The sequence below is a fragment of the Carcharhinus amblyrhynchos genome, chromosome 8, assembly GCF_965287045.1.
Source record: "Carcharhinus amblyrhynchos chromosome 8, sCarAmb.v2.hapA, whole genome shotgun sequence".
NCBI classification, from domain to species: domain Eukaryota; kingdom Metazoa; phylum Chordata; class Chondrichthyes; order Carcharhiniformes; family Carcharhinidae; genus Carcharhinus; species Carcharhinus amblyrhynchos.
In genome coordinates, this window is record NC_137331.1 from 50,103,910 (window position 1) to 50,119,845 (window position 15,936).

A 15,936-nucleotide genomic window follows, 5' to 3' on the forward strand; every position below is an offset into this window, starting at 1 on the left:
CAAAGCAATCTTGTGTCCCCTTTTGCCCTCCTGATTTCTCTCTTAACTCTACTCCTACACCCCTATACTCTTCAACGGATTCACTTGATCCCAGCTGCCTATGCATGTCATGTGCCTCCCTCTTCTTCTTGACTAGAGCCTCAATATCCTGAGTCATCCAGGGTTCCCTACTTCTACTAGCCTTGCCCTTCACTCCAAAAGGAACGTGCTTACCCTGAACGTCGCTTAACACACTTTTGAAAGTCTCCCTCTTACTAGACATCCCTTTGCCTTCCTGCAGATTTCCCCCAATTAACTTTTGAAAGCTCCTGTCTGATACCATCAGGATTGACCTTGTCCCAATTTAGAAACTTAACTTTTGGACCAGGCCTATTGTTTTCTACAGCTATCTTAAAACTAATGGAATTATGGTCATTGGTCCGAAAGTGATCCCTCACTAACAGTTCTGTCATCTGCCCTTCCTTATTTCCCAAGAGGAGGTCAAGTTTTGCCCACTTTCTGTGATCCATCCACATACTGAATGAGAAATTCCTCGTGAATACACTCAACAAATTTCTTTCCATCCAACCCTCCAATACCATGGCTGTCCCAGTCAATGTTAGGAAAGTTAAAATCTCCGACTATTACCACCCTATTTTTCTTGTAATCTCCTTACATATTTGCTCCTCAATTTCCCACTGACTATTTGGGAGCCTATAATAGAACCCATTCAAAGTGATTTCCCCTTTCTTATTTCTCAGTTCTACCCATATAGATTCAGTGGGCAAACCCTCGACATAATCCCTCTCTGTACAGCTGTGGTGTTTTCCCTAATCAAAAGTGCAACTCCCCCTCCTCTCTTACCTCCTGTTCTATCTTTCCCACAGCATCTGTACCGTGGAACATTGAGCTGCCAGTTCTGTCCCTCCCTTATCCATGTTTCAGTAATGACTATAATATCCTAGTCCCATGTATCCACCCATATCCTGAGTTCATCTGCCTTGCCCACCAGGCCTGTTGCATTGAAATAAATGCAGTTTAATCTGGAATTCCCTTGCTTTTAGCTGTGCTTTTGCCTGACCTGTCTAGTACTAGGATTACTGACAGTGCCTTTACTATTTAATATGCTCTCTTTAACTTCTCTGCTGTCCTCAACCTTCTCTTCTGTCTTCCTACAGCTTTGGGTCCCACCCTCCCCCCTGCTAAACTAGTTTAAACCCTCCCAAATGGCACGAGCAAATCTTCCCACCAGGATATTTGTCCCCTTGCAGTTCAGGTGTAATCCATCCCTTTTGAACAGGTCACTCCTGCCCTAGAAGAAATACCAATGATCCACAAATCTAAATTCCTGCCCCAAGCACCAGCTCTCAAGCCACACATTCATCTGCCTAATCTTTTTATTCCTACTCTCACTAGCACGTGGCACCAGCAGTAGTCCAGAAATTACTACCTTTGAGGTCCTGCAATTTAGACTTCTTCCTAACTCTCTATATTCACTCTTCACGACCTCAAGCCTTTTCCTATCGATGTTGTTGATACCAATATGTGCAACAACCTCTGGCTGCTCACCCTCCCCTTTAAGAATATCCTGCCAGATGTGGGACCTCAGAGATATCCTTGACCCTAGCATTAGGGAGGCAACACACCATCCTGAAGTCTCAATTGCGGTCACAGAAATGCCCATCTGTGCCTCTAAATAGCGAGTCCCCTATTACAGCTGCTCACTTGCTCTTTGCCCAGCCCTGCTCAACAGCCAAACCAGGTGTGGTATGACAGGCTTGGCTGCTGCTGAGAGGCAGTATCCCAAATATTATACTTGTTTGAAAGGGGAATAGCAGCAGGAGGTGCCTGGTAGTCACCCATCTACCTGACTGTGATGTAACAACCTTCCTGTAACCATTGCTTATCACACTCTCTGCCCCTTGTGTGCTCTGCAGTGTGTCCACCTGCTGTTCCAACCGAACAATGCTATCTGTGAGGAGCTGCAACTGGACACACTTCCTACAGACAAAGTTGTCAGGGAGACTAGATTGCTCGCTGATTTCCCACATCTGGCAGGAGGAGCATTCTAATTCCTAACTGCCATATTGCCCTTATACAGGTAAGAGGATCTCAACTCATCTTTCCCTTGTTTGTGTTCCTTTTTGGTTAGAGGATGGAGGAGGTAAGGGTGAAGCTCTGAAGTAGCGTTTGGCATTTAACTGTCCCCTTACAATAGTTAGTCCCTCTGCTGGACACTCACTTAAACATGGATGGTGTTTTCCAGAAGTTGCAGTGACTGTACCTATTCAAAAATTTTTTTTTAAACTTTATTCCAATTCAATCCAATCAAATCAAATCCAATTCAAAGTCCCAACAAGTTGGGACGTTCCAGATCCAAACTGACAAGACAGGGCTCTCACCTCCAGTCTTGGGCTTGATCTACATAGTCCAAGCTGATTGGAGTAGGTGTAGCTCCTCCTCCAAGGCTTGATCTTATTTGCATCTGAACCAAAAGTCCAAGGTGCCACTTGAAAAAATTGCTTGAAATGAAGCAAAGAACCAGGCAATCAGCATCACTGCTCTGCTACCCTCTACTGGACATTTGCTTTCATTCAAAAATGGAGGCTGTCTTCTGGAAATCCACCTTCTGGTTGCAGTGACTGCACCTATGCAAACCTTCCCCGCACCAGCCAATTAGCATTATCATTCTGCTGCCCTCTGCTGTACTAAAATGAATCGCTTCTCGGCCTTTTGGCTAAGATCAAGTGTAGTATTGACATGCTGCACTTGGTTGAAGTCATTAGGTTACATTTCAGCTTCATTTGAAGCAATTTTTTAAAGCGGCATCTCGGCCATTTGGCTAAGATGCAAATAAGATCAAGCCCTGGAGGAGGAGCTACACCTACTCCAGTCAGCTTGGATCATGTAGATCAAGCCCAAGACAGGAGGTGAGAGCCCTGTCTTGTCAGCTTGGATCGGGAATGTCCCAACTTGTTGGGACTCTGAATTGGGTTTAATTTGACTTGATTGGATTGGAATAAAGTTTAAAAAAAAAGAATTAATTTTCTCCCTGCATGTTTAAATACTTTATAGGGAGGTTTTTATCAAGGCTAAAGTCTCAGGGAAAATGCAGAGAGCACTGAGGCATCATAGAAAACCAACTGAGGCAGATGTCAATTAAGTAGTTTAGTCTACTGTAAAAAGGAAGGGTAATTGGAAACACCCTGGGATGGTCATTTGTTGTGACAGTAAGCTAGTACAAATCAAACATGGCAATCAAACTATTAATTCTGATGCATCATGAAGGATGAATCAGAACTAATTTCAAAATCTTGAATTGTTAATGGCTGATCGAAGTAAATAAGACAGCTTGTACTTAAATGATCATTTGTTTTTATTTGTGAAGGTTCTGAGGGGTAGAATATGATTGATCAAATTAATAGGCTCCAGGTTGATTAAATAAATTGCAGATTAATCTCATGTGTGACTGACACCTTTCAATTTGGACAAATGTAAAATTACATATTTAGGGTGGGTTCAGGTTCATGTTAAAGATCACAAGAAATACCTGAATCAGATTGTGCACTTTTAACAAGTTGTCAACAATCAGTATGAAATGGATTTGGGCAGGCAAATAAATCTTAGAGTTATTGCTATGATATAAGACAAAGAGCATTAAACCTAACCCATACAAGACTTTCATATGTCACTTTTGCAACATTTTGTTGAACATATAATGAAGGATGTCAGGGCTTTGGAGAAAGACAAGCAGTATTTAGATTGATACATAAACATGGAACTCTCAGTTTTCATAAGCACTAGTCTCTTTAGAAGAATGTCATTTTGAAATATGGAGCTTTTAAACTGGGAGGGAGGGGGATTGTATCCAGATTATTTGAAATATTAATAGGAAAGTTAGTAATGTTGGGGTTGGAGTAAATGCCTAGAAAAACATTGGGATTCAGATGAGATTTAGTCATCTTGAACTGATGATCAAAACATGCAGTTGCCATGGACTCACAATGGACTTTTTAAATAAAGGGACTTTACCACTTACTGAATGAATAGGACATTTCTAGTAAACTATGTAGCAAGCTTCTGTGATTTCTGGTAATGGGAATGAGCCAGAGTCCACAAAGGCCACAACCTTGCCTAATAGACTCATGGTATTAGAAGGGAAATTTCCAGAGTACTTCTAAAGTGATCACAGCTGTATTTGCCTCACTTAGGATATTGTGTCATTAAGAGTTGGGAAAATCATGTTAAGGTTACATTCTAACCAAAAGGATCCTTCCTAGTTTTTCTTTACAGGTCATTGTATGGTTTATTTTAATTTGAATTCTACTGCTCAGCAACTCATGTTAACCTGTCTGCCTCCTCCTGAAATAGCAAGCAGAAACATAAGAGAATATATAATGGATAACTCTTCTTCTGGATCTTCAATCATCCATGCAGAAATATTCACCTGAGCAATATTAGAATTTGCCAAAGGGAAATGCAGAGTATATATAGAATGCTTATGAAAGAGCATTTAAGTTAGAAGACAAGAAATAAAGAGCAATCATTGTCTTCAGCTGGAGATGCTTAGGATCTGGATCGCAGATGTGACAGGGCTAGTTAGGTAGTTCTTTTAACGGCCAAACGAGTAAACAAACTCAAATTAATTTAGGGACAAATTAAGAGGGGCAGCCCCCCAAAAAGGAAGGGGGGAAACGACCCAAACAGAAACCAAAGTCCAAAGGAAACTTAAAACGTTAAATCAAAATGTGGTTGTAAGGGTCTATAATGCATACCAGCCCCTGCGGTGGCCAGCGGGCGCGAAAGGCGTCGACTGCACCCGTGGACACCGCGTGCTCCCTCTCCAGGGACACCTGGCCGCGAACGTAGCCGTGGTAGAGGGGCAGGCAGTCGGGATGGACGGCCCCGTCGATCGCCTGCTGCCTGGACCTGTTGATGGCGCGTCTCGCCAGGCCCAGCAGCAGGTTCACGAGGAGGTCGGCATCCCGATGTGCCCCTCTGCGCACCAGGTGCCCGTAGATCAGGAGCGTGGGACTGAAGTGCATACAAAACATCAGCAAAAGGTGTTTGAGAAAACCAAAACGGGTGTGCAGTCGAGAACACAGAACGTTGACATGTTCCATGGACTCCTCGAGGCCGCAGAAAGGGTAGTCTTGGGAGCCCGTGTACCGGAAAAACCAACGGTTGTACGGCACTGCTGCATGCAGCAACCTCCACCCCAGGTCCCCGAGGTAATTGTGGGAGATCCCTCCGTAAAGGGATCTCCACTGGGGAGGGGCTAGTTCGGTATTTCTTTCTCTTCCAAGGTGGATTGTGCATCATTGTAAGAAAGAAAGGCTTGCACTACTGTTGTGGTTTTCATGACCAACAAAGATTTCAAAACATTTTACAGCCAATGAGGTACTTTTTGAAATGTGGTCTCTGTTGTAATGTAAGAAACATGGCGACTAATGCAGACTGAGTAAACTCCCACAAAGTTACTGAGAACATCTTCAGAAATCTGCTAGTATACTTTTAACACAAAAGAGTAAATGTTTATTAAACAAGAAAAATGAACTATATTACACTGGACAAAAAGGTCGGAAAGATTTCAATGCAATCACCAGTGAATGGGTCAAATCACATTACTCCTTCATCCCAAATTTACCTTTAGAGATACATACAAATCGATAAAGGTAACACAATTAACAATATCTATCTTATGCTCTAATATTCACTATAAATATGCGGTATGTAAACCAATAGTTGAACTGTGGTCGGACACTCCAAACTGTGACAGATGCTACTAAAGCAGATTCCAAGGATATCTTATCAGCCTCCCCAAATGCACGTTACACAGTGAGCCAACCAGCCTCATTGAAATTCTGACTTTCTCACGAGGGCTTCCAAAATCCACGCTTGAAGGACTCGCCTTGGAATTCTCTACCAAACATCACTTCCAGTCAGATGTCTTCAGCAAGGATGCACCTCTAGGGGGTTCCAAAGGCCCATAGCCAAGAATAAAAAAAAGTTACTATTCGTTCTGTGGATGTGGGCATTGCTGGCTCGGCCAACATTTAGTTCTGATCTCTAATTGCCCTTGAGAAGGTGACAGTGAGCTGCCTTCTTGAACAGTTGCAGTTCATGTGGTGTAGGAACAGCCACAGTGCTGTTAGGGAGTTCCAGGATTTTGACACGGTGACAGTGAAGGAATGGGAAAAATTTCTAAGTCAGGATGGTGTACGGTTTGGAGGGTAATTTATAGGTGGTAGTGCTCCCATACATCTGTTGCCATTGTTCTTCTAGATGGTAACAGTCATGGGTTTGGAAAGTTCTGTCTAAGGAGCATTGATGAGTCCCTGCAGTGTACCTTGTAGATGGTATACATTGTTGACACCAAGCTTCAGTGATGCAGGGAGTGGATTTGAAATTGGTGGGTGGGGGTGCCTATCCAGTGGGCTCTTTTTTCTGAACAGTGTTAAGCTTCTTGAGTGTAGTTGGAGCTGTATTCATTCAAGCAAGTGGAGAGAATTCCATCACACCCCTGAATTGTGCCTAGTAGATGAACTCCTAGGCTCTGACCTGCTCTTATAGCCACAGTATTTATTTGGCTGGTCCAGTTCAGTTTCTGGTCAATGATAACCTTCAAAATGTTGATAGTGGGGGATTCAGCGATGGTAATGCCATTGTATTTCAAGCGGTGATGGTTAGATTTAGGTGGCGATGGTCATTACCTGGCAGTTGTATAGTGTGAATGTTATTGGCAGACCGTGCCTGGATACTGTCCAGGTCATGCTACTTTTGGACCTTCTGATGGATTTAAGAACTGAATATGGTTAGGGCAAGTTCACATGGGACACCTGTGATGATGTCCTGGAAGTGAGATGATTGACTTCCAATAAACACAGACATCTTTCTTGCTGCTAGACATGGCTCCAACCTTCGGTTCCAAATGATTCCAAGTTTTTTTGGGCTTCTTGATGCTCGATCAAATACTTTTTTTCATATTCATTCATGGGACATGGGCATTGCCAACTGGCCAGCATTTATTGCCCATCCATAGTTACCCCCGGAAGTCAACCATGGGGCTCTGATGTCACATGTAGGCCAAACCAGGTAAGGATGGCAGATTTCCTTCCCTAAAGGACATTAGTGAACTAGATGGTTCGTCAGTGAATCGACAATGGTTTTACAGTTTCATTAGATTCTTAATTCCAGATGTTTTTTATTGAATTCAAATTCTACCATCTACCATGGCAAGATTTGAACCCAGGTTCCCAGGACATTAGCTGAGTTTCTGGATTAATAGTAAGAAGTCTCACAACAGGTTTGGCATCATCTGATTTGGACTCACCTGATGAAGCCGCAGCACTCCAAAAGCTTGTGATACCAAATAAACCTGTTGGACATGAACATGGCATTATGAGACTTCTTATTGTACTCACCCCAGTCCAAAGTCAGCATCTCCACATCTGGTTTAGTGGTCTAGCAATAATCCCACTCAGCCATCGCCTCTCTTGCTGCCATAATATCAAGGGTAATCACTCTCACCTCACCAATCTTTGGCTACCTCCTCCACGCTTCTGACTCCTATCAAATCCATTTCGCTTCCCATCTGCTCCTCACAGCTTTCTCTTTAATTCAGGGCCAATTGCTCTGCTCCGTAATTTTAACTTTATTTAACAGGACCTGTTTCAAATTCTTGCACTTGTCCTTTAACTTGATTGTCTCCTTGGGACCTCTTTCTGTCCCAGTCCCCGTGTTGGGACCTTCTTGATTTGTGACCTGCCACCTGTCCCCACCCATGTTCTGCTCCTTTAGAATGGATGTCCCGAAGCATGGTACATTGGGGAGACCATGCAGACGCTACGACAACGGATGAATGAACATCACTCGACAGTCACCAGGCAAGACTGTTCCCTTCCTGTTGGCGAACACTTCAGTGGTCACGGGCATTCAGCCTCTGACCTTCGGGTAAGCATTCTCCAAGGCGGCCTTCACGACACACGACAGCGCAGAGTCGCTGAACAGAGACTGATAGCCAAGTTCCGCACACATGAGGACGGTCTCAACAGGGATCTTGGGTTCATGTCACACTATCTGTAACCCCCGTGACTTGCCTGGGTTTGCAAAACCTCACTCACTATACTGTCTGGAGACAATACACATCTCTTTAAACTGTGATCAGTGCTCCTTCCACTCACATTATCAGCCACTTCAGGTCTTGAACAGCAGGTTAGGTGTAAGGATTCGCATTCTAATCAGTAATCTCTAAACTGTCTGTGCTTTATATGCTCTGTCTGAGGCCAGAACTCTCCATTCACCTGACGAAGGGGCTAACCCCGAAAGCTTGTGAGTATATTATCAAATAAATAGGTTGGACTAAAACCTGGTGTTGTCAGACTTTTTACTGTGTTTACGCCAGTCCAACGCCAGCATACCCACATCATGACCTTTAGAATGGCACAGGTTACCTGACCATTGTACACTGTTTCACTTCTGTTCTGGACCATTTTCCAAATGAAAAAATAACAAAAACAACAATGAAAATGGAGCAACTGTGCATGTGTACCCATTACCCAGCAGCACATGGGCAGAAACCCTGAAGCCCACTGGGAATTTTATTTTCCAGTCTCCAAACTTTAAATATAAGGTAGGTTTTTTGTTAGGGATTTGTCACAATTCCTTGCATCTTCAACTTACTCCAGCAGCTTCAGAACTTCTCCAGAAAAGCGTAAAGGCCACAAGTCATGTTTTTGACATCTCACTAGTGAAAATGGATCTATTTGAACGCTGTCACACTTTAATGTATGAAATTTCCCCTGTGAATCATGGACATGCAAACTACAACCTGCCCCCATTGTCCCCCAGCAACAATTGTGGATGCTGGATTCAAGGACGGGACTTCTGGAAACAGGATTCTAGTGTCATTTTAACTAAGCTGGAGACCCGCTTCACCTTAAGGTAAATTTAGGCCAAAGGCAAACTTCTTCAGCACACTGCCATTATCTGGTGCCAAACTAGGTTAGTGATTCAGGCAGTTGAAGATTTTACTTGTATACTGTGTGACAGAATAGATGTTGGGAGAGTGTTCAGCTAGTGCCATCAGCCATTGTAGATCACTACAAAGGCATTCTTTTTTGAATCAAGGGGAATAGGCATGATTGGAAGCTAAAAACTCAGCTTGGGTCAGTATTTGTGTAGAGTTTGCATGTTCTCCCTATATCTGTGTGTGTTTCCTCCAAGTGCTCCACTTTCCTCCCACAATCTGAAAGACGTGTTGGTTAGGTGCATTGGCTATGCTAAATTCTCCCTCAGAGTACCTGAATAGGTGGCGGAGTGTGGTGACTTGGGGATGTTCACAGTAACATTATTGCAGTGTTAATGTAAGCCTACTTATGACATTAATAAATAATAAATAAGCATTGACTTAGAATTAGTAGCTATGCATCATACAAACAAGCATTCCGATGAGGGAATGTTGACATTGGCGGGGTGGGATTAATGAACACATATAGCCTTTTGGGAGAAGTATACCATTTCTTGGACCTTGTGAAAACATGTCAAATGGTGGAATTGTATTGTCCTGTTATGGTGATAGTCTTTGTTCATGGTACAGTTGAGGAACTGCCTTGGTATAGCAAAGTACCCATATGATTTCCTTTGTGCGTCTGTAGTATGCCATTTGGGTTAAATTTATTGATGTCTCCAATGATAAACTGGAACATTCAATAGCATCAAAGTCTGGCATGGCAGTGCAACATCAGATTGCAGTTCATCAGTAACTTTCCTTATGAAGCTTAGCCCTTGCACTGATTGCTTTTGGATCAATTAGAGGCAGGCGCACCTTAATCAGTGAAATCTTGAATGCGTGTACCAGTGAGTGACTGAAATATACCTCTGCTACTGCCAAACCAATCTAACTTCCTCCATTGTTTTAATTTATTTTCTTCTTCCACACAACCAGGATATTGATGTATTTTCTAATAAGAAACTCACTGTGACCTCTTTAGGACTGGCAGGGGTTAGTAGATGGAAAGGGACTAATTTAGAAACATTACAGCGGCTGGCACAAAGATAAGGCAGTTGTTAAAAGCTACAAAAATGAAGTTATCAAAATCCACAGAGAAATAATCTTTTTTATGAAATCCTCATCACAGTTGCTGGGCTCTTTAAATTGACTCCTGTTTTTATATTAATGCTTCACAATGCAGGCCTGTCTGTTTTATATGGATGGGATGATTACTGTAATGTTCAATTGCTCTATGCTTGATTGTGTCAGTCTATTTACTATTCATGTTCATTCTGCTTGATTGGTTAAGCCTGGGTGTGGACACAGAGGAAAGTAAATAAAGCTGTTACAAGTATCATCTCTACACAGATTTGAGATATAAAATTTACAACATTCAGCACTAGTGAGGCAGTAATGACAGAAAATGTTTTATGTGACTTCAGAAACGTTGTTGTCAATTATGGTGTTCTATCATTCTCCAGGGAAATACAAATACCCACAAAGGATCATCCATCCACTCCAGGGTGATCTATAATTGACGTGATCATAAAGTTATCAGTGAGGAAGTCTATATGGCCCTTTTAAATTCAGCTATTGGGAAAAGTCTTACTGCCCCCTCTGTGCAGCATTCAATTGGTTTGAGGTTGCCATTTACTATTCTTGTCCACAAATCTAAAAAGATAAAAGAAAGGCTTGTACTCATATAGTGCTTCTCCTAGCCTCAAGATATCCCAACACACTTTAAAGCCAATAAAATGGTGAAGTGCAGCTATAGTCGTGTTATAGGAAAAAGGACATGCAATTTGTGCACAGCAAAAGCAGTTTTAGCTGTGTTGGTTGGGGATAAATAATGGCTGGGGACAGCACAGAGAATGCTCCTCCTCTTCTTCAAGATAATGCCACCGTATCATTTCTGCCCACCTGAGAGAGGAGTGTATAATGTCTCACATAAAATACGTCACCTCACCAGCATTCCCTTACTACTGCACTGGAGTGTCAGACTAGATTTTATGCTCAAGTTCAATTGCTAATCTTTTTTTTTTGATGTAAGCCCTAATTTTACCTTTTATTAATTTGTCCCTTTTTCACCATGACATATTTTCAGAATTTAAAGGAATAATTACTTCTTTCATATCTTAGCCATCATATGTACTTAAATAAGATTACTTCTCAGGTGACTTTCTTTGGCTGAAAAATCCTAAGCTGCTGCAGTCTCATAAATCGAACCACAGACATTATCAAAATTGTGTGGAGGGTGTGGAGAGTCTGCAGAAGGATCTAGATAGGCTGGGCGAATGGGCCAGGAAATGGCAAATGGAATTTAATGTTGGCAAGTGTGAGGTGGTCCACTTTGGTAGGAAGAATGGTAGGAAGGACTATTACTTACGTGGCGAAAAACTGCAGCAGGCGACGGTGCAGAGGGACCTCGGGGTCCTTGTGCATGAGTCGCAAAAACCCAGCCTGCAGGTGCAGCAGGTGGTCAGGAAGGCGAATGGGATGCTGGCCTTCATAGCGAGGGGGATTGAATATAAAAGTAGGGAGGTCTTGCTGCAGCTGTATAGGGCATTGGTGAGGCCGCAGCTGGAGTACTGTGTGCAGTTTTGGGCGCCGCACCTGCGCAAGGATATTTTGGCCTTGGAGGGAGTGCAGAGGAGGTTTACTAGGCTGATACCGGAGTTGAGGGGGTTGAGCTATGAGGAGAGGCTGAATAAACTAGGCTTGTACTCGTTAGAGTTTAGAAGAATGAGGGGAGATCTCATTGAGACGTATAAGATGATGAATGGGATGGATAGGATAGAGGTGGAAAGACTCTTCCCGCTCAAAAAAGACAGTAGGACTAGGGGGCACAGCCTCAAGATAAAGGGGGGGCGGTTCAGAACGGAGTTGAGGAGGAACTTCTTCACTCAAAGGGTGGTGAATCTCTGGAATTCTCTGCCCGTTGAAGTGGTGGAGGCTGCCTCGCTAAATATTTTTAAGAAGCGGGTTGATGGGTTTTTGATAAGAGAGGGGATTAAGGGTTATGGGGAGAGGGCGGGAAAGTGGAACTGAGCCACGACAGATCAGCCATGATCTTATTGAATGGCGGGGCAGGCTCGAAGGGCCAGATGGCCTACTCCTGCTCCTATTTCTTATGTTCTTATGTTCTTATTATGTTCAAACCAGCTCATGGTTCTTTTCTTCACTATCTCCAACACTTTAAGGCATCCTTTGAGATTGAAATAATCAAAGAATCATGGCAGGTTTATGGCATGGAAAGAGATCACTCAGCCTATTATGTCTGTGCAAGCTGAAAAATGAGCCACCCAGCCTAACCCCACTTTCCAGCATTTGATCTGTCTCCCTGCAGTTTACGGTATTTAAGGTACATATCCAAACACCTTTCAAATGAGTTGAGGGTTTCTGCCTCTACTATCCTTTCAGGCCATGTGTTCCAGACCCTCACAATCCTCTGGGTGAAAAGCATTTTCCTTATCTCCCCTCTAATCAGTCTACCAATCACTTTAAATTTATGGTACTGGTCACTGATACCTCTGCTCAAGTAAATAGGTCCTTCCCATCAACCCTGTCTAGGTGACCTCGGATACTGGTTCGACCGAGGCTGTCGGGGCAGATGACATCCTCTCGCTGACCCCTGCTCAAAATGAGCATAGAATGTGTTGACCTCATATTGGGGAGGGGTGCATTGTTGCCAGCGATTCTAATGCCTTCACCTTGTTGCCTGTTATATCGTGTGGATTTTGCCATAATTGGTGGGTTTTGTGTGGCTAGCTTGGGTCTCTAGCTTGGTCTGGAACTGTCTCTTGGCATTCTGATGATTCTCCGTAGGTCATATCTGGATTTTTTGCGCAGGTCAGGGTCACCGGACTTGAGTGCCTCAGACCTGGACTTCGGTAGACAGTGGATGTCGCTGTTCATTCATGGTTTCCAGGTTGGGAAACGCTCGGATTAGCTTCTTTGGCACACTGTCTTCTACATACTTACTAATGAAGTCTGTTACTGTAATGGTGTTCTCAGTTAGATTGGTCGCTGAGTTCTGGAATATTGACTACTCCACCGACTTGAAGTAATCCTGCAGGAAATCATCCACTCCCTCAGAATATTCCCTTAGAATATTTTTGGGAGAACCCCTGCCCTTATATCTATAATGTTGATGGAAATTGGCTATGTGAACTTAACATGCTGTCTTTATACTCTTCTAGAAATAGAAGCAAAATGACAAGTTTAGGTGAAAACATGAAAAGTGTGGACATAGGAAATCTGAGAGTAAGAACCAAATTTACGTCTTTAAAATGGAGACTGTTCTCTGATCTAAATATTCCCCTTTCTGAAGATTACACTTGGTGTTGGTTTCGAACGTAGAAATTGAATTGTGCTGCAACCATTTCACACGTTTGTCTGGATAGTCTCCTCAGGACAAATCTCGTGACATCTCACCTCATTTGCATATTGCCCCATGTTTCAGATATCTCCTCCAATGCCACAGGCTGCTGTAACCAGTGGTATATAAGGTCCTTCATTGGATGCCATCCATACAATGATTGTGGCCGAGCCAGCCAGTTGTTGACTTAGCAATGAATGCATTCTGATGGAATAAGTGTGTTCCAGTTCCAGGATCTCAGAGTCAGTGATCTTCTTCTGCCAAGATACTTCAGAGGCAGTGAAGATGGAAACTGTTCAGCCTTTTCTCTCATGGAATATATTTACTCCATTTCTCACAACTACACTGAGGTGTAGACAAAATAGACTCAGTTCAGTGTTCAATTAGTTTGCTGTAGTTTTCACCATGCTGACTTGGACAGGGAGCATGTAATTGCATGGATGGGTTCCCTCCAGGATCCCGCCTGCCCTGACCTGGTCACGGGAAGCCTCCCTTTGCCCCACCTGTGGCCAATTAATGGCCGTTAAAGAGCATTTTCCTGCCCATCATCAAGTTTTAGGCTGGCAGATGGATGACAGATTGCTGGGGAGAGGAGGGAACAAATCCAGTAATGAGTTCAATCTTGGCTGGGAACGAAGTGGGGGGGTGGGGGTAGGTGCAGGGGGAGTGGGTAGAGGGGGGTTCATTCTGGGGACCCATTCACCCTACCATTGATCTTCCTGCTCTTGCACCTTAGCCCAAATCCATCAACCTCAACTTGCCCAGCCCAATCTTCACACTACTCCTTACCAAATTCACTGCCCCGGCACCGTCACAAGTCCACCTTAGGATACCATTCATTTCACTTGTATTAATATGCAACTCTCACCCTTTCTTGCCCCTCATCCTCCTGCCACTGTTACCATCCCCTCAGCTTCCCAGTTGCATGCGTTTGATCTCCAGGACCATCTACAGACTCAACCAACCACACCCTTTAGTCCCATCCCTGCCAGACCCCAATATTCATTTCACATTTAACGACGCTATTGCCTGGCCCCGACTGCACTCCTGATGTGAGCTGGTCTCCTTGTCTCCTTTGGACAGGATCCTTGCAAGCTGCCTTCCTTGAAGGGCAACCTACTCCATGCAACAATGATCAGACATCACCATTCTGAATCATGGTCTGGCATTGAAGAAGCATGAAGCACCACGTACTCACCGGAGCATCTAGAGGTATACCTGGTGCACACTTTCTACTTTCTTTTGAGTAAAATAAAAAATTAACAATTAAAGGATACAAATTAATAAAAGATCAAATCAACTAATTAAAGAGGCAGCCCCTTAAACGGAGCTATTACAAAAACTAGAACCTGGAAGGAAACTTATAAATAGCAAATCAAAATGTGCATGTGAAGGCCAATGAAACACCCTATCCCCTGCAGCGTCCACTAGACACCAACAGCCTTGATGGTGCTCATGGACACTGGGTATTCCCTCTCCAGGGATACCCAGTCATGAACATAGCCACAGAAAAGGGGCAAACAGTCATGTATACCTCTTATATAGTCAGGTTTCTGAAAGCATGGGGACAATTCTCCTTGCTGCACTGCTCTAGCAGTGCGAGGGGCTGGGAGGCATCAACAGAGGCTATTCAGGGGGTTCCCTGAATATGGGAATGAATATTGGGGTCTGGCAGGGATGGGACTAAAGGGTGTGGTTGGTTGAGTCTGTAGATGGTCCTGGAGATCAAACGCATGCAACAGGGAAGCTGAGGGGATGGTAACAGTGGCAGGAGGATGAGGGGCAAGAAAGGGTGAGAGTTGCATACTGGGTGACACGGCCCTCGCACATCTCCGGGGCTAGGACTTTTAGTGGAAATTGCCACAGAGCCAATTTCAATATTAGAATTTGTATTTCTATGTCATTGGTGACTGAAGTCTCTGGGCCTGCTAATGTCGTCCCATACACTGCCCCCCGCCCCCCCCCACCCCACCTCCACCAGGTGTGGTTCACCCCAGCGGGTTTACAACAGCATTCCATTAATGGCAGAGAGGCCACGGAGGCCCCCCCAAACAATCAGGTGTAAAGCGGGTGCTCGCTGCACATTGCCAGCCTGGTAGTGCCAGCCAGGCACCCTGGAACTGCCCACTGGGCATCAGGCAATGCCAAGGGGCTGGGCTAGAGGGGGTGTGGCCTATTGGGGCATGGCTAATGAGGAGACACTGGTGGGGTTGGGGGGGTCCTTTTTGCACTCGGTACTGGGAATGGGGACAGAGGGAAGAAATGAGTGATTGGGGCTGGTGATTCTGGTTCAGGAGGAGGTCAGGGCTGTTGGTGGGGGGGGGAGGGGCCAGGATGATACGGAATGGTTGGGATTGAGCGGCAAGGTGGCACAGTGATTAGTACTGCTGCCTCACAGCGCCAGGGACCCAGGTTCGATTCCCAGCTTGGGTCCCTGTCCATGTGGAGTCTGCACGTTCTCCCCGTGTCTGCATGGGTTTCCTCCGGGTGTTCTGATTTCCTCCCATAGTCTGAAAGATGTGCTGGTTAGGTGCACTGACCCAAACAGGGCATTGGAGTGTGGCGATTCAGGGAATTTCACAGTAAC

At 44.2% G+C, this 15,936-nt stretch overlaps 1 non-coding gene across 1 annotated transcript; it reads left to right on the forward strand.

Annotated features, from left to right (window-relative positions):
- The first annotated feature begins 2,696 nt into the window (after positions 1–2,696).
- Positions 2,697–2,888, forward strand: LOC145347150 (U2 spliceosomal RNA). The gene has a single exon (XR_013887800.1). It is a non-coding gene; the product is annotated as a U2 spliceosomal RNA (small nuclear RNA).
- The last annotated feature ends 13,048 nt before the right edge of the window (positions 2,889–15,936 follow it).